Here is a 25310-nt window from a genome sequence, read left to right as displayed (position 1 = left end):
GGCTTCATTGGATGCAGAAAGGATGACAAAGATGGCACCAGGTGAGCCTCCTGGGGAAGGCTACTCCATAACTGATGTGCCACTACTGAAAATGCCCTATCCCTAGTGGCTAAGCCTTACGTAATTTGTTAGGGGCGCTTGGAGCAGGGCCTCTGAATTGGACCTTCAGGCTTAGATAGGTGTGCATGGCAGAAGGTAGTCTTTCAGGTAGCTTAGTCTCGATGCATTTAGGGCTTTAAACGTTGAAACCAGCATCCCAGGTCCTTCGACCTCTCCTCTTTATGCACTTGAAGAACTACAGTATCTATCTTCTCATCAGGAGAAACTATGGCATGTATACTGCCCTATAGTGCTGCCTTGCCAGGCTGTGCCTTTGGCCTGAGTTCATTCATCATTAGTACAGTGGTACCTCAGGTTAAGAAATTATTCGTTCTGGAGGTCCGTTATTAACCTGAAACTGTTCTTAACCCGAGTACCACTTTAGCTAATGGGGCCTCCCGCTGCCGCTGTGCCACCACTGTGCGATTTCTGTTCTTATCCTGAAGCAAAGTTCTTAACCCTAGGTACTACTTCTGGGTTAGTGGATTCTGTAACCTGAAGCGTCTGTAACCCAAGCTACCACTGTATTGCTTAAGATACTAGAATGGAAGTGAAGAGTAGGTTGCTACAACTTCTTCCCCCACATTTGACAAAGCAGATGTGTGTTGAGCTCACAGCTACAATATGCTGTTACAATATGCTCTTTCTCATTGCAACGTTAGAAGCCACATCTGGAAAACTCTTGTGTTGCAGGCCAATAACAGAACCATGGGAGCATCAATGCACGGAGAGGAAAATGTGTCTTATAAATAGAAGTTGTAAGAATAAGCTTTATGTTTTCTGATGTACACAAACTATTGGCTACTAAAATTATTAGGATTGATTTCTACCTGACAGGTCAAATAGAAAATTCTTCCTTGAGCAACCAAGAGCTACAAAAAGTTGAAGTCAATCAGATTTAAAATTCTGTCTGAGATTGACTTTGTGGCCACTTCAGAGAATAACCTGACAGTCTGAGGTAAACGTACAGAGAAAGACACTGCGGGCCTGGTTTATTTCTGCCTTGAGATCAGTACATCTCTGTGGAACACTACCACATCACTAAGACATATCTTCCTCTTTTTTTAAAAAAAAAAAAAGGCCTCTGGGATTTAAATACTTATTTTTTTCTAGACCAGGGGTGAAGAACCTGTGTCCCTACAGATGTTGCTGGACTGTGGCTGGACCCATGGCCGTGCTGGCTTGGGCCTGTCAGAGATGGTCCCAAAAACATCTGGAGGGACACAGGTTTCCAATCCCCTGTACTAGACTATCAATGTTTTTCATGCAACAAGTTCAGGGAGACTAATTCATTCTTTAATATCACAGATTCTCTTAACAGAACTAAGCTAAACTTGCTTTTTGATTGTTGCCATATTTTGGGAAAGTGCTTCTCATTTTCAGTGATTTTCAGCAGTTATTGCAAACATTTGCATTTTTTTTTCAGTGATATTCTTGTTAACACCATTTCCTCCTCCTCCTCCTCCAACCTCTTTGACTTCTGGGTACTTGGCCCACATGCCAAGGAAATAAACAACTATCTGACTTTTAGAAGACATTTGAAGGCACTTTGGGAAGTTTTGATGTTTTAGTTTGTTGGAAGCCACCTAGAGTGGCTGGGGCAACCCAGTCAGATGGGTGGCATTTAAATAAATTGTTGTTGTTGTCGTCATTAAATCCTATTGCAAATTGATAACTTCAAGGAGGAGTTTTGCAGCATGATCCCTCCCCCTCTTTGGGCAAAGCACTTGCAAATAGCCTGGTAAGGGGGAAGACAGCACTCTGAGCATTTTCACCCATGTTTCCAGTGACCCCTGAAAAATTGTCCAAGGAAGACTTTTTAAATTTCTGATGAAAATATCCATGAAACACCTCCATCCACCTTTCAACTCAGCCCTAATCTTAGGGGCTTTCTGCTGGCAACCAGCATTCTAATGAGAAATCAGCTGTGTATGTCCCGATCTTAATATGAGAGCCTGGCCATGCAAGGCAGAAGATGCTGCCAGGTGCCTCCTCTGTACTGGAGCTCATTCCAGTTCATTTGTTAAGCAATACTGGCTTCTCTGCCCATAGCCACATAGATCTCGTGACATTTTTATGGAATCACCTGACACGGGGGGGGGGGGATGCAATGGCTCTCTTCTGAGAATACAGGGTTGTTATATTCTAATTTATACAGCCAACACCCCAAGTTTTAATCCAACTATACCCTCTGGCAAATGTGAAACAACAGAACCCAAAACCTATATATTATGTCTTCTAAATTTCCTCATCAAGATAACTCATTAGGGATTTCACATTTTAGAGCGTGCACACACACACACACACCCTGTTGGCTGTATTCAAAAGGAGTCAATTCATTTTATATTTATTCCTAAATTTTGGCTTCTGAAGACTGGACAAAACCTTGAAAGTGTCTCCATCATCAACATGATCTAATCAAACATACCTTCTCAACCATCTTTAGTGTCTCTCTTGCTTTGGAAACAGCACAACTCTGCTTGGGGAAATATTACCTAGGCCTCCATTGGTGAATCTGTTGGAGAGATTAGGCTTGTGAACATTGTAATTTCAGAGAGTAAATATTCACAATTTATGGGGAGGGCAGAGAGCTGATGAGGGTTCCATCAGAGAGCTAGCATCTTGCAGGCCCATTTCATTGTTCTCTCCCTGTGCAGATACTAGGGAAGCTGCTCAGGGTGTTCTAGGTCTGGATGTCCTGCATCAGAAGAACATAAGGAGAACTACAATTCCCAGCACCCCTAACAAACCTAGGATTCTTTTTGGGGGGTGGGTGGGGAGATGCTTTAAATGCATGGTGCCCACACAACCAGGGATGCAGATTTCAGAGGCTGACAACAGAAGCCATATAGACATCTTTCCCCCAGCATTTCAAATTTCTCTCTGGGGATCTCAGCAGTTAATCCCCGAGCAGAATACTATTGTTTTGTTAAAATGACACCTCCATACTGGTGAAAGATGCACAGGTAGTATTTATGGCTGCCACGTAGCCCTGTCAGATAAAACTAAAACTAAAAATAAAAATGGTATTCCTCGTGAAGAGGCCAGGGACAACAAGCTGTTCCTTTATTGTATTTGCCCACTGGGAGTTTCTTCATCAACTTGGGGACCACCTCTAGCACCCAGCTTCCCAAAGCAGTAGACACCAGTGCTGTGACATTTGGAGTAGTGCATTAGCTTGGTTGCCATATTATATAGGTCAGTTATGACCATTCCAAATTACTGGTAGTTTCCATGGCAGTAACACTGCTAGTGCTTGCCATCTGCAGTGCTATCCTCATTCCTTCATGGAAGAAGATTGGGCTGTTCTTGCCAGCAAGGAAGACAGCCTCCTGTTCTAGATTGCTTTAAAAAAAATATCCTAGAGAAATATCCTGGAGTGCTCATAGCACATGTGAGCACACTGCATCCAGGAAAAAACAGGAGGAGAGAGATGAGCAAAAAAGTGGAGGGGGTGGTTCCTAACTGATTGAAAGATTGCAACCAGACAGGAGGAGGACAAATGATGTACCTCTGGATCAACATCACACAGACACCATCGAGCAAGGAGACAGTGACTTTTGTGAATGTTCCCCCCCCCACACACACACACCAACAAAACACCTGGAAGGATTTTGCCTGCTGGCTTCAAGATTGCTATTATCAACCAGCAGGTTCAGATAAGTGCTGCTGATGGCCCCAGTGAAAAGTTCAGGAGCACCTAATTTTGCTTCAGTGCTGAAGTTTGGTGTGTGGCCAATCAGAGGAAGCCCCATCTGAGAGTGAGAGGCAAGTACAAAAGTGTGAACCCAAAAGTTGCAAAAACCTGTGGTTAGCCAGGTGGGCTGGAAACTGTGGTCACAGATGGGCAGGTGCCTGACACCAGATTAAGCAGGCAAAGCAAGAAATAACTTACTCAGTCCGAGGAGCAGGTTTCAAAGGAAATATCTGGCATGTCTCTATTAGCTTGTGAGGTCACCTAACAACCTTTGGGCTGTCAGATCAGCTGACACTTACTCAGGCCAGTCCTGTGGCCCAGAGGGCACCTTTGCCTTGACTCACAAGACTTTATTTGGCTAGCTAACTGAGGAGACCAGAGTACTGGTGGAACAGAAAGCAAGGCGCAGGAGGCTGCCTGCTGAAGGCCCTGGTTCACCTTACTCTAGGCACAAAAATTAGCATTGTAGGTGTTAAGACACCGTTAATTCCTGGGTTCAATAGGTGCTAGAATTTAATTAGGGCTTAGGGTGTCAAAAGCTAATTAAGCTAAGCTAATCCTCTATGTGAGGTGATAGCCTGGGGCAATGGGCAATTAGGACCATAGGAGCTCAGTGTGAGGCAGCAAATGAGTGGGGCCTCTCTCTACAGATAAATAGAGCTTAGTGTAGAGGGAGTTAGACGCAATGCCAGAAAGAACCTTAGACTAGGGAGTCAGGGATGTGATAATAAAGCAGTGATCTGGAAAGAGAGGCAGACAGCATGATGCTAATGTTGGTTTAAGTCCAGGGTTGTGGCTATGGGAGAAGCAAAGCCCGTTTTGAGTGTGAATGCTCCTCTATTGTAGGCTCAGGTTTTATGTATGTGCAGATAAACCATATACCATAAAGACACTACAGCCTCCTCTGTGCCTCCTTTCCAAAAGGAAACATGGACCCTGGGACTTCCTGGAATCTTGCACCTCTTGGAGATTGGGGGTGGCATGCAACATCACATAGCAAGGGGCAAGCTTGCTTGGGGAAACAAAGCAGGATTGATCTCAAAGCTCATATAAAGAACCTTCAACTGCAAACATGGCAATATAGTTTTAGGAACAGGGCCGGGTCCCTAATTTTTGTTTTTCTTCTTCTTTTTCTAAATGGATGCCTTTGAAAAATGTTCTGCTGATACATCTCTTAGAGAGAACAATTTAAAAAAAAAAAGAAATCCAGTGGCTGTAAACTGACAACTTATTATTACCAAAGCTCTGCAATAATTGAGAAACGGTAACTATTTACACAGATGTCACACAGCGAATGATTTCATCCATGAATTACATTTGTGCAGTTAATTCTTGCCATTTTAATTACAGTTTTCACAACAGTCATTACTGGATTAATTGTCAGTCCTAAAATCTGGTATTATTTTGTGAGAAATTAAATTTATGGAAAACAAAGCCAGTTGTATGGAAATTTTCCTATTTAGGAAAATTAAGCCAGTTGAATTTATGGAAAACAAATTAAGTTGTGTGCGCGATGCAGGGATGTGCAAATGTGCCTCAATCCATCCCAACATGCATTTGCACTTCCATGTGGTCTTTTCCTTTCTGTAGAAACTGGCTTATTTTGCACAAATCTTTCTTCCATTTCATTGTCTGCTGGTGCGGAAAGATACATGATTCTTACATATATCATATGTGCATGATAGAAATGCATATCTCAGCCATCAAACAGATGTTTACAAATCTGTATTGTACTTTAAAAAGAAGAAGAAGCCTTTTTATACTTCAACAAAAGAACTCTTCAGTGCTCCACAGGCATCATTTTGGACAGCTTCACTTCTTGCAAAGCCCATGGACCCAGAGAAATATTGAGATATATAAGAAATACAGCACATGCACAGCCTGTGTGTGTCAGCAGGAGGGCAGCGGGGCAAGAAAAGCGTGGAGCTGCCCCACAACCCTTTTAATCATGTGAAGCCCGTCTAACACATGGCAGGAGAATGTGATGAAGGCAAACTTATTAGGGTAGGGATGATATCCAGTAACTGTGCTGTTATATGCAAGGTTCTCAAAATGTGAGGAAGCCATGTGGTGAGATTGAAAGGTGCTTACTTGTTATATTAAAGAAGAGGAGGCCCTTCACGGGCTACCAAGAAATTCTGCTGCTGTGCTGCTGAAGTCAGCAAACCGCTGTGAAGTCAGGCTGATCACTTACTGGCAAGCAGGACGTGGAAGTCCCCAACTTGTGTACTTTATGCTATATGAAGGCCATCTTCCAATATCTCAAGGGCTTGTCACATGGAAGATGGAGCAAGCTTGGTTTCTCCTGCACCGGAGGAGATTACCCAAACCAATGGCTTCAAATTGCAAGAAATGAGATTCCGACTAAACCTCTGGAAGAGCTTTCCGGCAGTAAGAGCTGTTCAACAGTGGAAAGGACTCCCTTGGGAATTGGTGGACTTACCTTCCTTGGAGGTTTTTAAGCAGAGGTTGGATGGCCATCTGTCATGGCTACTTTAGTTGAGGTTCCTGCATTTAGTTGAGATTCCTCAGAGTGCCTTCCAACTCTACAATATATGATTCTATGATTTATTTGCAATGCTGAACTCCTGGCTATTCTGTTACTGGTCACCCATCACCATGGTTAGGTTTGGCAAACTGACTTTGCCACACTGAGCCCTTGCTAACAAGTCCACATATTGAACAAGTCCAGCATTGATTGTGGAAGAATTTTTTCACCGTTCCACCACACAAACCTGTCATTGTCTGACAGCCAAAAGGCAGAGGGGGAGAGGGAGTGCACTCTATATTTAACTGTGGCTGGGTCATCACAAATCTTCCCATGTCACCTGCAGTCTTGTTTTATGGGAAGCATGAAGGTGACAAAGTGCCATTACATAAAAAGGGAGGGAGGGAAAGAGGTGATTCTGAAAATTAATCGACAGATGAGAAATCACATTAATGGCTAGTAATACTAGGCTGCAAAACTGTTATAAAAAAGGCATTAAACGAGAGCTCAGTAATTGAAACTATTACACAGGTCCACTCAAATGCCTTCCCACCCCCCTTTCCTTTTTTGAGAGGGGGGCAATGATGAATGCCACTTTCAATGGGAATAATAACATTAAAACATCCATGTTAAGGCAGGTTACATTAACTTTTCGATAGGCATAATTTACTGTGCAGTGACTTCTGAGAGCTGATTATGATCAAATGGTAGGCCCATCTTCTTGGGGCTAATAATACCTTGCAGGCTGCCTTACTGGGGTAGTGGGGGTGGAAGGTATTTGAAGCATCTGAATTATGCATTAAATAGTATTTTTAAATGACCATTACTCTTGTTCACAGAATAGGAGCACAGCAAAGGGGACAAAATATGCAGCAAACACAGCTCATTTGCTGTGCCTCTGCTGGTCAGCATCTTGGGCTGGTCTCAGCAAGGCAGAGTGGCTACTAAGTCTGAATGCTCCAGTGAGAAGGTCTTTGAGTTCACTGCCCTGTCGCACCATTGGCTATTCTAATGTGATAGAATCGCTCAGACCTATTAAGAAAGATTAGCACTTGCAGATGGGGATAGAATATACATCTACTAGGGATATGCAGTGAGTGACTCTGCTGAGGGGTGCTGAAAGCACATGGACTAATTTCGCAGGCTTAATCCACTCTGAGGTGCACTTGTGTCTGCACATTTTACCCACTTTGGCCAAAAGACATTACCATTTAAGATTTAGGTGGGGAGCATGGAGTTCCATTTTATACACAGTGGCACAGAACTTGAATTATGGATTGAAGAAGAGAGAGCACAGAGCAACTCTGGAATAGACTAGTTCTTAGAAAATGCCCACACCCTGCTGAATGGTCCCACAAAAGGGAAGAGAGTCTACTCATTCTTAGTTTAACTCTCCGTTCAGCCATGAAACTCCCGGTGTGATCTTGGGCCACTCACTGTCTCTCAGCCTAACCTGTGAGGCTTGTTGTGAGGATAAAGGGGGCAAGAAGCATGCACATAAGCTCTGTCCACCACCACTGTTTCACACCTGGAACTGCCAGAGGGTGTTCCGTAGTCTGGATACACAGTCAAGCTACTTTTTTTCCACCAGAAAGGAAAGTAAAATCAGGGCAGTGATTTGCATTGGATCAAGTTCTATTTAAAAGAACAGTTCAATATATTATGGCTTGATTATATTTTTAGAGATATTGCACTCCGGAATGTGAGAATACTTGAAGCCACAGCAAAAGGTATGACTCATGCATTAATGAGTCGGCAGCCAGACTAAATTATATTCTGCCCTATCTAGGTACTTATACATGATAAGTGAAGAATGACAAAGGTGGTTTTCTATGCACACAGTGTGTGGGTGTTTACTAGCTCACTTTGCTTTATTTTGGACAAATGGAACCAGAACAAATACCAATTCTTCTTCTGCATTCACAGTCACTAATGAAGATTAGAAGGATGAGCCCCCCACCCACAACCACAACCCCCCACACTTTGGTCAAGATCACTTAATGCAGATTAGTTATCCCTTCACAGTCTTAAACCAAACAATTATTCACACAACCAGGGAGGCTAAAAGTTAGGCCAAAGTAGGAATACTTTTCCACTGTTTCAATGAATGTTTATGGTGTCATTCTTTGCAATCCTGTGTCAATGCTTTTATGTCCAATTAATTATTTGGGGTATTTTCAAAATCACCAGTGGGATTCAATTTAAATCTTTTACACAGCTTTTTACCCTTCTTTGGATGGAATGGAAACCATCTGAATAAGTGTGCATGCACACGAAAGCTCATACCAAGAACAAACTCAATTGGTCTCTAAGGTGCCACTAGGGACCCAGGTGGCGTGTGGGTTAAACCACAGAGCCTAGGGCTTGCTGATCAGAAGGTTGGCAGTTCGAATCCCTACCACGGGGTGAGCTCCCATTGCTTGGTCCCAGCTTCTGCCCACCTAGCAGTTTGAAAGCACGTCAAAGTGCAAGTAGATAAATAGGGACCGCTCCAGCGGGAAGGTAAACGGCGTTTCCATGCGCTGCTCTTTTTTGCCAGAAGCGGCTTTGTCATGCTGGCCACATGACCCGGAAGATGTCTGTGGACAAATGCCGGCTCCCTTGGCCTATAGAGCGAGATGAGCGCCGCAACCCCAGAGTCAGACACGACTGGACCTGATGGTCAGGGGTATAAAATAAAATAAAATAAAATAAAATAAAATAAAGGTGCCACTGGAATGATTTTTTTTATTTTTTATTTTGTTTTGACTATGGCAGACCAACATGGCTGGCTACCTACCTGTAACATTCTGACTGAGTAAACTAACAGGTGGCTAAATTTGTCAAAGGGGAAGTTCCCTTTAAGGTCCTATGCAGATGTCACCTTCCTGCACACCAGCGGCCTTTGCAGGTGGTGTGAGCTACCAGGAGGGACTAGACAGCCATAATTGAATTGCACAGGTGTCACCACCCCTGGAAGCATTTCTCTTTTAGCAAGGAGAAGTGGAACCTGCAACAAAATGTTGCAATCTGGAGTGCCCCTGATCATTGTTCCACCTGGCCATATCCTCTTCTAGGATATTCCAGCCACTCTCTCTCCCACCTGATTTTTCATTTTCTTCCACCCTATAGTCAACTGGCATTCCATGGCCACTGAGCATTCTGTCCTTCATTGGATGTTATCAGTGGCCGCCTTCTTCTTCTTCTTCTTCTTCTTCTTCTTCTTCTTCTTCTTCTTCTTCTTCGCTGCACATTTTACAGTATACTTCTGCAAAACTAGAAGTTACCCTAATTCTGCCGACTGAACATTTTGCAAACAAAGCTTGTTCTCTGAGCAAATGTCCTCTGCAAATGTTTTTCCTCAAATAAAATTAGCAGGCCTGGCTATATTACTTTGGGAATATCCCTCCACATCTCTGCTTGCTTGCTTTCCTTCTTGGTTCTAGTTACAGGTGGGTAGCCGTGTTGGTCTGCCATAGTCAAAACAAAATCGAAAATTCTTTCTAGTAGCACCTTAGAGACCAACTGAGTTTGTTCCTGGTATGAGCTTTCGTGTGCATGCACACTTCTTCAGATAGGTATCTGAAGAAGTGTGCATGCACACGAAAGCTCATACCAGGAACAAACTCAGTTCTTCTTGGTTCTGTTTAACTGCTTGAATGCTTCCCCCCCCCCCCCGATATACAATAGAACAGAGTCTTATTCAGGTGCGATGTCACTGCAGTTATTTCCTCACTACCTGAGTAAAATCTGCATCAATGGTTTCTTCCCTTCTGTTAGACCATTGGTGACTAGCCAGGATGACTATGTTTGACCTCTACTGTTGCAGACTTGCCTCTGAATGCCAGTTGCTGGGAATCACAAGTGGGGAAACTGCTGTTGCACTAAGGGGTTACTTTTGGGTTTCCCATGGGCATCTGCTTGGCGAATGTAAGAAAAGGATGATGGATTAGATGTGCCTTTGGCATAATCCATCAAGGCCTCTTCCTACCTTCTGTGACAGTTCCAATTCCACACAATCAAGTGCCACAGGAGTCCTTCCTATATAGGTGTTTTGCATACCTGATATGACTGTGAGGTAATTCTTACTTTATCTGGGGAGGGTAACCAAGAGATCAGCCCTGGGCACAGATGGAAAACAATGGATGGCAGGAGGGAGGGTAGCAGAGGGCCATTTCCTTCCCTGAAGCAAATGGCTTTCTCCAGAAGGCCCTCCCTACTTCAAAGGTATCAACTATGTTGAGGAAAGCTTTGGTAACTTTGAAGAAACCCTTCACGATAATTTCAGGTCTTCCGTTCAGATCCTCTATTGTTTCTTTTCTTGGAGGTTAAGCTGTTTGAGATAAAGAGGCATATTAGTATGGGGGCACAAAGAGCGTTTGCTCTGTTTAAAGAACAGTCAACTTGGCTGGTTGAATTATGTCAAATGGCTGCACCTTTAAAAAAAAAAAAAAACAGTAGGGGGGGTGAAACAGAGGTGAGTCAGCATGCCAGCAAGACAAAAGCCTTCTGAACCAATATATTAGTTAGCCTGTGTGTTCTCTCTTCAGAAAGTGTGCAAATGCAAAGTTCAAAAGAGAAAATGCTTTACTGTTGCCCTTGAAAAGACTTCCTTCACCAGTTCCTTGTTTAACTTCCTGCGAGGAACCATTTCTATTTCTCAACAGGAAATGTGGGGGTGGCAGGGAGGACATGTGGGTAGCAAAACAGGAAGATTAATTTCCTGTATCCCCCAAGGGTTATTAACACCATTTAAAATACAAAAAAACCTTTCCTGTATCTTTCAAAGAACTTCACAGAGGTGGCGATTGTGTAAATACACTGCTCAGAGTTGGAAAGACTTTGCTGTGCTGTTCTACCTATGGAAAATACAATTTATCACTGAGAACAAAAAACAAACACTCATAGCAGCCAAGAGATCAGAAGCTCTGGTGAGTTGCTGAATAATGCTCATAATGCAATATGTGATTTTTTTTTTAAAAAAAAAAACAATTTTATTAGTTTCTAAACAAGTGCAAATAAATAAATGATTTCTATTGAGAGCTCTTTTAAGCATTGACATATGGAAAGAAAATGAGACTGCACTTTATTCACCCTTCTGTTTTTCACTGCACGTAGTCTTCGCTGACAGTGTCAGCTCCAAATGCATGTGAAATTTGTACATTTCCCCACATTGGGAGGTAAGTGCCATGGGCCCTGTCCCCAGCCTAGCGACCTGTCAATCTTGGTTTATCTCAGTTTTTCATTTGTCCATCCTTAAGTTCATTTCTCCACACTTTCACATCAGTTGGTACTACACACACACACACACACACAGAGAGAGAGAGAGAGAGAGAGAGAGCATTTGAATGTGGATTTCTCCTAATGTAACATTTTAATTTTAATTTTTGCACAGCAGTTTTCCCCTAAAATATTTTTATGTTATTTTAATTAACATGCATTAGTTAGGATATACATTTTTGCAGAATTGTTTTTTTTTTGTACAAATTACTTGGCTGGAGAACTGCATCACAAAATTCAGAGAACTACGAATTTCAAAAGACTGGAGTGGAACCCTGGGATATGCATTTTGTGTGTGCAAACTACTTGGCTGGAGAACTGCAGCACAAAATTCAGAGAAGAACAGATTGCAAAAGACGGCTGTGTTTTGGTTTTCATATTGTTTCAGGAAGTGTGAACTAAGTAGGCTTGCCTTTAAATGTGAACTAAATCAATTTTCTCCCCTTCCTTCTGCCCACCTCCTCATGCTCAAGGGTCCCACATGCACAGATTCATTTCCTCCGCATTGTGGGTTATGGATCGTGTGCGGGGGGTGGGGTGGGGGCTTATACAAGTTTGCGTACAAGCTCTGTGCACATGGAGGCCAGGGGCAAGTCCAGCAGTCTTGATGGTGCCCCAGCCATGCATTCATTTCCAGCTAAATGAACTATTGAACGCCTGTTGTAATATGCAAAACAGGTCTGTGTTTGAGATAATTTTGCTGGCTAAATTGCCAGAGTAACAATTTCATGCACGGCCCCTTGAAGAGAAACAGTTGTGACCCAGGAGGAGGCTAGCTCCTGGAGAGGTGACTCAGAGCTGTGACTTGGGTGCAGAAGTTAGCTACTACTCTTTGCAGGCTCCCAGGCCCCATCAGAAATAAAGTTTATTCAGCCCTTAACTTGTAGTGAGTACCTGCATAAGCAGCAGAAGATAATGCAGTGGCCAGTTACGGGGTGCGGCACACACACACATACACACAAATACATTAGAGCTGTGTTTGCTAATTTATGAGTTTAGATGCAAATTTAGAAATAAGTACAATAGTTATCATTTAAACAGAAATACAATATGCCCTTCCATCTGAGGAACACTGTGACCAGGTGACCCATCTGCTGATCAGACTGTGGTTGGTGGGAGAATTCAAGACCCTTGCTCTCCCTTCTTATGGTTCCTTATTTTTAAACTGGGATTGGGCTGAATAGTTTTTCAGAGATCTCCTTCAAATAGAGGACCACCCTCTGTAAATTAGGCCACATGGCCATCCTAAATTTCAATGACCAATTCTAATGCTAACCCCACTGACCTGGGCATAAGGGCAATTGAACTCAATAGGACTTCTATCTGAGTTGGCATGGTTAGGGCTGAAGCCAAAGGCTGTAATTCCAGACAGAAAGATCCGCTGCGCTCCTTAAGACATGAATAAACATGCTTAGGACAGCGCTGTAGCACATAGCAGCTCAGTGCACAAGATGGGCCCTTTGCTCTACTGGCCAAAGGCCACTGTCTACCCAGCCATTTGATTTATCTGATGTTTCTAATAAAAGTCCCAGGCTGCTCGTTGGCTTAAGGCTTTCTGTCTAAGGATCTCACAGTGTTTAGTAAGAGCAACAGGAAAATATTTCTGCCTTATGGTTACAATAAGAACATGATTATTCACATGGGACGACTGGGTTCTAAATTTATCCCGTCTCTGATTTGTCTAGATCTCTCTCTCTCTCTCTCTCTCTCTCCTTTCTCTCTCTCGGTTAACTCAAAATGTGTGTGTGTGTGTGCATTTAAACTAAATGTGCATCAACGGTGCACACTCAGCCAGGATCTGAAGCACCCACAGCTGTTTGGTTCTGCATCAGATCGCCATAAGAAAGACATTACGAAACTCGGCACAAACCAGGACCAATTCCCTCCCACAGAGCTGGATTCTGTTTCAGTGTGGAAAGAAGAGGCATTGGCGGTGCGGGTGGGGAGGTTAGAGGAGGCTTTCGCAGTTGTCTTCCATTTTGCCTCTTGCTCCTGCTCCAAGGAGCTCAATATTCTTCCTCCTCCTCCATGTTATCCTCACAACAACCCTGTGAGGAAGGTTAGGCTGATAAGAGAGAGCAACTGGCGCTAGGTCACCCAGTGAACTTCATGGCTAAGTGAGGATTTGAAACCTAGCTCTCCCCAGACTTAGCACAGTTTCCAACCACTAAACCACACTGACTTTCAAGATTATATATTTTTCTTCAGGACAGGGGCGGGAGATTGTCTCATCTTAGGTAGGGAGAGTGTGCAGTGAGTAGGGGAGAGAGAGAGGAGAAAAAACATCAAGTGCACAGAAGCAAATTTGATTTTCTCCCTGTTTCAAATTAGAAACTTCTTCAGGACCACTATGCAACTAGGTCACAATATACTTCTGATCGTCATTCCTGAAGGATTCATAGGTTTGGCCATTTTTCTCCTCATGGAGGCTCTCTTTCTTTAACAACTGCATCTCAGGCAGAAAGCCAACAGAGGCAGAAGAAGCTTAGCATGTTGGCTTTCTGCCTGTTGTTCAACTATTAAAGGGTGGGCCCTCCACTGGCCAGCGGTGGTGGTGGTGGTGGGAGAGGTGGCAGTCTGAAATGTAGAAGACTGGATTCTAATTAAGCCTCACAGCCGGGGTTGGGCGCAGGAAGGAATGGGCAAAGTTGTCGTCGTTATTTAACTTTCTCGTCTGCCATTCCTCCCAAAGGAGCCCAGGGCATCAAACAACAAAGCAGCAAAGCTCCAGCAAGAACTTGGGAGGCCTTGCTGCATCACTGCCATGGAATGCTTAAAATTGCCGCCAGTTTTGGGTTGGCAACCCTTCCTGTAAGCCATGTTAGCTGGGGCCATATCATTCCCATGTTCTCTTCTGCGATCAGCCCACAGTAGGCTCTAAATGGGGTGGTGTGCAAGCGGGAATCGTGCTTAGTTGTGTCTGCACAGCCCACGGTGGCTGTGATCTTGGCTCTACCTCAATAAGTGATGTATTCTGTTTGATTTCTACTTCCAGTCATTCCCACAGAGTTTTGGCCGCGCAAAGGGCCATCTGTGTCGCAGGCCAAGAACACCCAGGTCTAGTCAACATGAGTAAGCTTCACAAAGATTGCCTTGAAACCCACCACAGACCCTTTAGTGTTTGCTTACTATTCTGGCTTCACTGCTTTTAGTCTCCTGTGGACAGGTAGGTTCAATTCCTTCTTGGCAGTGCGGAGAACTATTTTAGAATGCCTATCTGGCAGCACAACCCTAACCATGTCTACTCAAAAGTAAGATCTATTGAATTCAGGGCTTACTCCCATGTTACGGGAGGACAGACAAACCTCTAACCTACCCAAAATATAGTAGATTTGTAAAAGTATCCAGAATTTGGATCTTGGGGAGGGAAAAGTGAATCCACTTTGTAAAACATTGTCTTTATTAGGACCAACTAGATATTGAGGTAGACTTTGAGCTTGGCAGAACTCTTTCTCAGGCTGGATATTAACCATACACACAAAAGTGGAAGGAGAAGAAGAAACATGCTGGTGAAAAGATGATGCAGTCTGAAGAGATTGTATGAGATTCAGAATGGATCACCTCTCCAGAATAATAATAATAATAATAATAATAATAATAATAATAATAATAATTTTATTATTATTATTATTATTATTATTATTATTATTATTATTATTTGTACCCCGCCCATCTGGCTGGATTTCCCCAGCCACTCTGGGTGGCTTCCAACAGAAATCAAATACAAAAATATCACACATTAAAAACTTCCCTAAAAAAGGCTGCCTTCTCCTAAAAAGGAGAAGAAGACACCTTCACCCTGGTAGGGCTCCCCTTTATCACACACACAGCCCAACAAGACAGTGATAAAAATCTACCAACGGCATACGAATCAATATGGCTAACCTGATCCAAAACACCCACCCACCCCACTCACACATGAAAACAAAGTTCACCACAGCCAATCACAAAAGAACAATCACACCCTAGACCAACCCCAACCTCGCTCACCACCAAAAGAACACAAGTGAACAAAAGAGAACCTGCACAAGCAATGCTGACATCAAACCCTATATATATTAAGTAAAATAGCCACCCAAGTCCACCCCCCCATCCTCCCACTCCTGTCCACCTCTTTCCCACTTTTTTCTTCCCAATGTCTCAACAAATGAAACTGATTTGTAAAAAAGATACATGTAAAAAAAATATGAGAGAGAGAGACATTGCACATACCTTTGTAAATCAAGAAATCTTTAATAAAAAATACTTTTTTAAAAAAAGGTAGCAGTCTCATCCGGGTTAGAAGGAGCCAACTTAGACATGTCAGTGGGTGAGGGTGAGTTCATTTCTGTCCCCCTTCACATGTACCCATTCTGCCTCCATATGTTTGCCCTTTTCATTTCTCCATTGAAAATAGAAATGTCCTATTCCATGGGCGTAGCCAGGGGATTGGGGGGGGCAAATCCCTGCCCCAAATCAAGTAAATAAATAAAAATACTTAACTAAATGACCAGTTGTGTCGCAGATAACTTGGTTCTGCCTCCCCAACATAAAGCCTGTCTCCCTAAAATAAAACATATAAAACATAGCAAAACATTAAACATTTTTTTTTAAAAAAATCCCCTATAAAGGTCTGCCTTCAGATGTTTTCTAAAGATTATATAGCTACTTATCTCCTTGGCTCGGGGGTCGCATAACTCCATACCCTCCAACATTTCTCCAATGAAAATAAGGACATCCTAAGGAAAAGCAGGACATTCCAGGATCAAATCAGAAACCAGGATGGCTTCTGTAAATCCAGGGCTGTCCTTGGAAAATAGGGACACTTAGATGATCTGTGGCTGCAGCAAGATTCTTAAGAAGGCAGGCTGACTTGTGACAGAAGTTTTCTTTTTGGCCTTGGGCAAGTCGCAGGTTAATAGCTTCGCTTTACTTCTAAAGGGGTGTTTTGAAGCTTAGTTCAAAGCTCTGAAATGTTTGGCTGTGCAATTAGGGGCAACTTTTGTAAGTGAATAGCTGCTTTTGTAATCTTCACTTCTGTTCTTCCACACTGATCAATCGATACTCTGCAGGCTCCGGTTCTTGTTGTGGATCTATAGGACAGCGAAAGGGGGAGAGGGGTGGAGGGCCCTCCCTCTTCTAGTGGCTTTTCATCTTGATCAGCAAAGCCCAGACTTTATCCTCATCTGCCAAAGAGGAGAGCAGGACGGGCTTTCAGGAGAACTGTAAATATCACACACTAGCAAACTGTAAACTTGTCCTGCGTGTCTAACAAGTTGAAAAGGAACTGAATGCATTCCAGCTGGCTTCCCCACCAGCCTTCAGACGGCACTTATTTATTCAAGGTAAAAAAGAAAAGGAGGGAAGGGGAGAAGCAGCCTGGGGTTTCCACTGGAGGATGCTGGCAGGCAAGCCAATCTCCAGGGCTCGCACAGCCAATAAAGCCCTTAATAGAAATCATGCCTTCTTGCTTCAGAGCCAAAGTTTTTCATGCTGTGTACCTCTGAGGAACCAAATCCAGACCATGCCTGTAGCCTGAGGCAACTGGAGCTCACAAAAAGTGGTGTGCTGGACTAAAAGGGGCGGCGCTTGGGTTTCTCAGATAAGTCCAGATCAGCTTTACGTTGCGTACGTAACCATTTCCAAGACAGTTCCTTACACACACCACACCACACCACACCACACCACACCACACCACACCACACCACACCACACCACACCACACCACACCACACCACACCACAATAAAATAGCTCAGGGAGATGAAGGAAGCATCTCCCAGGTGTCAGAGAAAGGACAGGTGACCCTCTGCCCTACAATGGAAGAATGAGGGGACTTCTCTTAACCTTCAGCCTGCTGCATTAATCGGAAGATTGCTTTTGCCACTGAGTGATGTTGTCCAAGCCTAAAAAGAAAGTTCCGGTACTCGGGCTTACCTATATACAGGAAATGTAGGCATTAATTACCCATGGAATTTTTTAACCTCAATACCACACTTTTTTCTTATAAAAAAAGAAACCCTAGGCTAGGAGAGAGAGGCTGCCGGCATCCCAAGGAAAAGTTATTTTCAAAGATAGGTGGAGAGGTTTCTTTAAAACTAGGAGACATGTGGATGAAATCTGTGGATGCGAACAAAAGCAGGAACAGATATGGAGCTCATGTAACCCTTTTCATGCCAAACATTTTGCACAAGGCACTTTCCTTTCTGTCATACAGCCCGTGTAACGTTTTGCAGATCTTCTCTCTGCTGCGGAAGAACCTCTCTTGCCACAAACCTCCAGTGAAACCCCTAGGCCATTGCTGTTTATATGGTCCTCTTTTCTCAAAAGATCACAGCCGTGTACAGTAAGCAGTGCCCAGCATTTGCCAGAGGCCATGTCTGCCTCCTGCAGTCCAGCCACTTGGGGCCCTAGGAAAACCATATGGCCAACAGATAGTTGTGCCACGGGCAATAATTCATTTCCGCCATCACAGTGTAGCTTCTATGTATTGTAGCTGAGCATTGGCGAGGCTGGCTCAGCTTTGCACAACGTCTGCTAATTTTCAAGCTAACTTTCAGTTACGCGAGCTATAGCATACATTTCAATGTCCCTTAAAGAGGCTGAATCAGTTGAAATGTGCTGGGCCTCAATACAATGTTCTCAGTGTGTCTCTGAGCTGCCCCCTCTCTCTATTGCTTGTGCCAGTGAGAACATAAGAGCTCTGCTGGGTGAGACCAAAGGTCCATCGAGTCCAGCATCCTTTTTTCTGACAGTGGTCAACCAGAAGCCTGTGGGAGACCTGCAAGGAGGACCTGAGCACAAGCGTATTCTCCCCATGTATGGTTCCCAACAACAGGTGTTCGGCCACCTCTGACTGTGGCCTTTATAAGGCTGCATGTTACCACCAGGAACTTTCTGTGCTTCTGAAATTTAGTCATCTAGTGTAAAACCAGAAGGTGGTGGGGCGGAGAGGAAACAGCATTGCAAAAGAGAACTACAATGTTGTGAGTGGCGGTTTGCTTGTTTGTTTGCATGTTTGTTTTACAACCACCAATGGTTGCTTGTCAACCCTTCATCACCGGGATTGCACTTCCCAACCCTCAAGTCTGCTCTACATGTGCTAATTCCCAAGCTCGCTGTCGCGACTGTGAGAGGACAGCCAGGGAATTGGCCTACCCCCACATCATTTATGGGTTTCAGAATGACGCGCTCAATCAGAATTCGAAAAACCTTCCATGAATTGTGTTTTCTCACTGCAGGAAGCAGGGTCTGGTTACTTTTTAAAACAGCAACACAGAGATATGTACACATTCATGGAAGTTTGGTTCATCAGTGACTGTATTAACTAGGGCCAACGATTATGATGATGATTACTTTTGTAACTCTCCTTTCTCCCATGAGTCAGAGCAGGTTATGTGGTGTTATAGGCTGAGAATGTTCCTGCCATTCCCAGTAACCTTCATGACTGAATGGGAAATGAGCCTAGGTTTCTCCTCTGGATATATGCATTAAAAAGTTACAATCATTGACATTGAATTAGCATCCCGGAAATGACCTTTAGAATCTCTGAGCACACCTTTTGTATGGTGTAAATAGTATACATTACAAATTGATACACTCTGTTCTCATGAGTACATTCCCTGTTTGAGGCACTTTAACATCACAACTGATGGGCACAGGCTATTCCTGACATGAGGACTGAGGAGCAAAAGGTCTTCTTGTCGGCATACAGAAGGTTATATCTACGCACAGAATCTGAACAATTCCACTGTTTTGCCCACTACTCCCCTTCCTCCGAAATACCAGACTTGTTTTCGGTGGAAAGAAAGGATATATTGTCCACCATTGGCATTTTCAGCCAGACCATCTCTGACTATCTCACAAAGCCGCGGTTTATGTCTCCATAGTAGGGCTGACGTCTGTGGATCAATGCATTTTGAACAGCCGTGCTCCGAGGGAGAATTACAACATTGTGAAAGGGAACTGCGGCGTTGCAGTTAAAACGGATGTCACGATTAGACTGAAGAAAGTTCTGGAATTTCAACGCAGCTGGCAAATCGGTCTGTAGCGCTACAGCATAGGGTCGCTTGAACAGAGCAAACGGGAAGCAGACCTGTGATGTTGTACTCCAGCTACATGAAGGACAATGGCAACAATTCCACTCGTAAACCTGAAACAATGAAGGGTGAGCCTCTCTTTCCAGGTGTGAGTCAAGCTGCTGGTCACTACCTGTTCAAAGCAAGGATGTGCATTTTTGTGCACCCACTCTCTAGCTTGCCCGCTAAGTGCTCTTTGGGGCTTTTGGGGTGCTCTGAATTTTCAAGAAGCCTCAACGGGCATTTTAAGAGCTCAGCTGAAACATCCAGAAAGCCCTGGTTTGGCTGCTCACCCATTCCTTGGGTGGTGGTGGGTACTGAATTTAGCAAAGGCAGTGGAGGAGATGGAAGCAGAGGGAGAAGGTGCTTCTGTTCATGTGCGGGGAATCTCTTTCCAACTGAAAGCCAGGGACATGACTTTAAGTACCAGGGTCCCCAGCCAATAAAAGACACTCCGCCTTTCAGTTCCAGCCAGGGAGTGTCTTTGCCTGCCAGAGATCCTGGGATATGTACCCCCATCTTAGATCCCAGTAGGGGAGAAAGCTAATCTGTACATGGATGGGAAAGTCTATCAGGTCCACCATATCTTTTTGTCTTGGGGGAGATGGCTATTCCTATGTCTCTTTGAAAAAGGGAAACAGGTATGCTAATTTTATGCAGAGATGCAATTTTAAAAATAATGATTATAATTCAAATAAACCCTCGATACATCTCACCATGGTGGGGAAGACTGTGACCTGGGTGTGTGCCTGTATGGGGGCTGCTGTTGTTGGACAACTTCAAGGCCCCTTCTGCTCTCCTCTCATAAGGTTCTTTCTCTTTGAATCAGATTTTATCTGTAAGCCATCTTCCAAATAGAGGACTCCTCTGACAGGGTGAGGTCCAAGCACAAATGAGGCTCAGGCTGCCTCAATTCAGCTCACAGCCATTCATGCAGGGAAGCTTCCTTCTTCTTTCATCCCACCTTCAGGTGTTCGCCCCACCCCCTGCTCCTGCCTCTAAGGCAATGATAGCCAATGGGGTGCCCTCTACATTACCTGGACTACAGTTCCCATCAGCCCTAGCCAGCATGGCCAATGATCAGGGTTGGTGGGAGTTGTAGTCCAACAGCATCTGGAAAGCACCACATTGGCTGCCCCGGCTCTAAGGTCAACGAGAGAGGCCTTCTTTTGCGCCCCATGTGCATGAGAGGGCTTTCTCAGTTGTGGCGTCTGCTTTGTAGAATTCCCATACCAGGAGATCTGGAATAGTATATTTACAGAAGCCCATGAAGTGCCAATAAAACCCTGCTGGCCTCTCAGCAGCTTTGCTGTATGTCTACAGAGCAATCTCAAAGGACAAGTACATGGGAGGAGGCTGCAAGGCTGGGATTTATTACAGAATGGAATTGTCTTCCTCTCGGCTTCAGCAGCAATCAACGGTCCTTCTCAAGCTATAGACAAATATGGCTCCAGTTAAAATGAGAGCTGTATTCAAGGCAGGCTTATGTGCCAGGGATCCGGATCCAGATTCCTGTTATCCATTACTTCTTCTCACTTTGTGACTTTGGTTCACACGACAGCCCTCAGTGCTTCAACACACATATATACCCAGCACCTCCTCAGCCCAAGTCTTGCATCCGGTGAAATATACCATGCTCTGCCTCTCAGCAGTTCAAGTTGCTTTACATAGGGTTATTCCCAGTGCTATTTTTCTAGAAAAAGAGATGCTGGAACTCACCATGAATGCCTCCCTCATTCTCTTATAATGGCGCCCACCTGAGAGGTGCCAAAACTCAGTTCCGTCTGGAAAAGAAAGCCCTGGTTACTCTAGTGGGGAAGGTTTCCCCACACAGCAAACCTGTGAGACAAGTCAGGATGAGAGGGACTGAGTCAAGGCCGCCCACTGAGCAGCACAGCTGAGCAAGGATTCAAAGCACACAGACTCCCCTTCAATGGTTGCCTATGGCAGCTCATGTCACAGCAAACCTGTCAGTCTCTATGGTGCCACAGGACAATTTGTTGATTTGTTTTAGGGGAAGGACTGTAGAGCGGTGGTAGAGCATCTGTTTTACCAGGTTCAACGCCTGGTATTTCCAGCTAAGGCTGGGAGGGAATCCTATCTGAAATCCTGGGGAGGCGCTGCCAGTCAGTCAACAGTTTTGCACCAGATGGACCAATGGTCTGACTCAATATAGAGCAGGTTCCTATGCTGTTATTATACGCTGCTAACAGGTAAACATGGTTCTCCCCCCCCCCCCCGAACTCATAACTGGCATTGTTTCACAATCACATTTCAGCAACTACAGGCCTCATTTATCTGGCTTTCCAGAGTGTCTTCAGCCTGGGGTGGGAGTGCCGTAGCACAAGGAGAGGGTCAGGGGAAATTGGTCTGTTGCCTTTGGGAAAGTTCAGGCATTCTTTTGGGGAAGGGAGCGCTGTGAGAGCTGTCCAGAGTGGCTTGAATGAATCGTGCTGCAAAGTCTGAGTTGGTATTTTGATTCCAGTCCTACAGCAAGGCCAAGTGGGGGCAGATGACACGCTCCTTCAAAGATGCCTTTCACTTCAGCACAACGCGGCCTCTGTGTGTCCAGAGAGCCTTTCTGGAATGAATGAAATGACCCTCTTCATTGTGCCCCGAGCACAAACAAAATGGGAGCAGCAGCAGCAGCAGCAGTGCGGATAGTTACTCTAGCCATACTTCCGCAAGGAAGAAACTTCAGTGTGAGAGGTAACGTGGAAAGTGGGCCAAACTGAGGGTGAGAGGAAGGTGGCCGTGTTAATGTACAGATCTAGAAAATGCACAAGAAAATGCTTCTGGAAACAAGATCATGGGGAGAGTTTTTTGAACTCATCAGGGCTGGCCCAAAACATTTGGCTGTCTAAGGCAAAAGAAAAGATTCTCCCATCAGCCTGGATTGGAAGTTCAACAGGGACAAAGCTGTGTCCTCCATTGCAGCTGAGAGCAGCAGGACAGCTTAGGGGGTACGTGAGAGGCTGTGAGGCACACCCAGCTCTGATCTCCAACAGAGGGAAATGGCCAGGGGGCTTGGGGCAATTGGTTAGGGAGGAGGCTGCCTCAGGCAACTGCCTCACACTCTGACTAATGGTAGGGCCGGCCTTGGGAACCAAAGTACTGGTGAAGAATGAATTAGCTGTTTTTGTGTACATTATAGCTACAGGTCTCCTGGCAGCTCTTACAGTTTTCATCCTTATATAAGAAGCAGCATAACCGCTCCAGCCAAATACAAACAGGCATTGTGATCTGCATTTGGCAGTGGTGCATGTCTTTCATACGAAAGATTATCGTTTTCCTTTCCTCCCCCCCCCTTTTTTTAACCAGGGCTGCAAGGCCTGAATGTGGAGGGTCGTGGTATCTCCTTTGTCTGGTCCTCTTTCCATCAGCCCTTCGTGCTTCGCTCTTGGGGTTCACATGGCCCTATGCCGTGCCTCCACCAGCAGTGTTTCAGGGCACCAAAGAGCAGAAGCATATTTTAACCTACAATCCAGTAACAAATGCAAGAAGGCTTCAGGAAACTAAAGGGAGGGGAGGCGAGAGAGAGAGAGAGAGAGAGGGGGGGGCACCATAAAAGCAGGAAATACAGGTTTGCCACCAAATGTATACTAGAGCCAGGAGCTCAGGCCACTGCTGGCTCTTTGCCAAGCAGACCTGTGTGTCATGAACATATTTGTAAACATGTTCACTCAGCTTTAGCCATACATGCACTAAAATATAATGTGTAAAGGGGTTCTTGAAACTGAGTAGACCGGGAACTGGAGGATATTTACCATTTCCTGTGTTTATCACTGAGTCATATGTGTATGATAGTGAGACTGATATATTCAATACCTTTTCCCCAACCAGAAATAAATGACATATGGTGCAGAAGTAGCTCATTTATATACAGAAGTATTATTATTATTATTATTATTATTATTATTATTATTATTACAGTTGTACCCCGTGTTACGCACGCGATCCGTTCCAGATCGCGCTACATAACACGGGCGTGCTTAACACGAACCCCCCCAAAAAACCCAGAAGTACGTGCGTTTTTGCGCTTCTGCGCATGCATGAAGTGCGCAGAACGCTTCTGCGCACCCGCACGTCACACGCACTCCGGGGAGGACTTCCAGGTCGTGGAGGTCTGTAAGTCGAACGTACACAGCATGGAGCGTATGCAACTCGAGGTATGACTGTATTATTATTGTTATTATTGTTGTTATTGTTATTATTATTAATAATAATAACAATAATTTCATTTATACCCTGCCTTTTCCTCCAAGGAGTTTAAGGTGACATATGTGAGTCTCCGTCTTCCTGTTTCATGCTAAAAATAAGCCTGTGGGTTAGGTTAGGCTGAGAGATGGTTGCACAGTGAGCATCATGGCCAAGTCGTGATGTGAATCCTGGTCTCCCCAGGTCCTCAATCCAGCACTCCAGCCACTACACCACACTGGGCCTGCTCGTTGGCTGTCATGGACACATGACAAGAAGACTCCCATCTGTTAATATCAAAATTTATGTGCAGGCCCACTGCCTGCCTGCACATCTAAGAGACACAGGAGGACAAGACTGGATCAAGCACATGGACAGTCAAAGCCAATTTTCATAAGCACTACATAACATTTAGCTGGATAACTTGGCAAATGGCACAAGTGAATCGCCACTGGCCCTTTTGGGGGGCATGCACATAACCCTTTTTGTATCTCATGCTCCCAGTGACCATCTAAAGAGTGGGGGAGGCGGAACAGGCTCTGTAATACCGTTAAACCCAGAGGCTGATCGCCGAAGAATTGATGCTTTTGAATTATGGTGCTGGAGGAGACTCTTGAGAGTCCCATGGACTGCAAGAAGATCAAACCTATCCATTCTCAAGGAAATCGGCCCTGAGTGCTCACTAGAAGGACAGATCCTGAAGTTGAGGCTCCAGTACTTTGGCCACCTCATGAGAAGAGAAGACTCCCTGGAAAAGACCCTGATGTTGGGAAAGATGGAGGGCACAAGGAGAAAGGGACGACAGAGGATGAGATGGTTGGACAGTGTTCTCGAAGCTACTAACATGAGTTTGGCGAAACTGCGGGAGGCAGTGAAGGATAGGCGTGCCTGGCGTGCTCTGGTCCATGGGGTCACGAAGAGTCGGATACGACTGAACAACAACAACAGGACAGTCTCTTGCTGAAAAGATTCTTCAGCAACTAGGGACAGGGCTCTCAGGCAGCACCTCTTGGTCGTAGAAAAGGAATGATATAAATGCACAAGGGCATCCTTACCACCACCTATGAAATGCTAGAAGGTATGTGTTCGTACTGTGAGGTTCCATAGCCAGACACTATAGTGCTGCAATTAAAAGAATTCTGACGTAGCTACGCTAAGAACCTGTTGCAGTTTTACACCAATCAAACTGCTATGATTTCCCCCAAAGAATTCTGGTAATTATAATATGGCAAAGGACCAGGTTATGTGAATTCTCTGTTCCTATCACAAACTACAGCTCCAAGAGCTCCCTGCTGAGAGGTAATGGTTATTAAACTAGTTTAAGTAAATTGTGTGGTGATCACATACCATCTGACACAACTTGAAGCCAGACATGGGCAAATTTGTCAATTTTGATTTCTCTCGGTTTCTCATTTTTCCTGTCTTAAAGTACCATTTCCTACATTTCCACATCAGTTTGCATTTTTTTTAAAAAAAAGAAAAACCTCACAAAATTTCACCAGTACTTTAGCTGC

This window comes from Lacerta agilis, chromosome 2 (genome assembly GCF_009819535.1).
Source record: "Lacerta agilis isolate rLacAgi1 chromosome 2, rLacAgi1.pri, whole genome shotgun sequence".
Lineage (NCBI taxonomy): Eukaryota > Metazoa > Chordata > Lepidosauria > Squamata > Lacertidae > Lacerta > Lacerta agilis.
Note: the sequence above shows the minus strand (reverse complement) of the source record.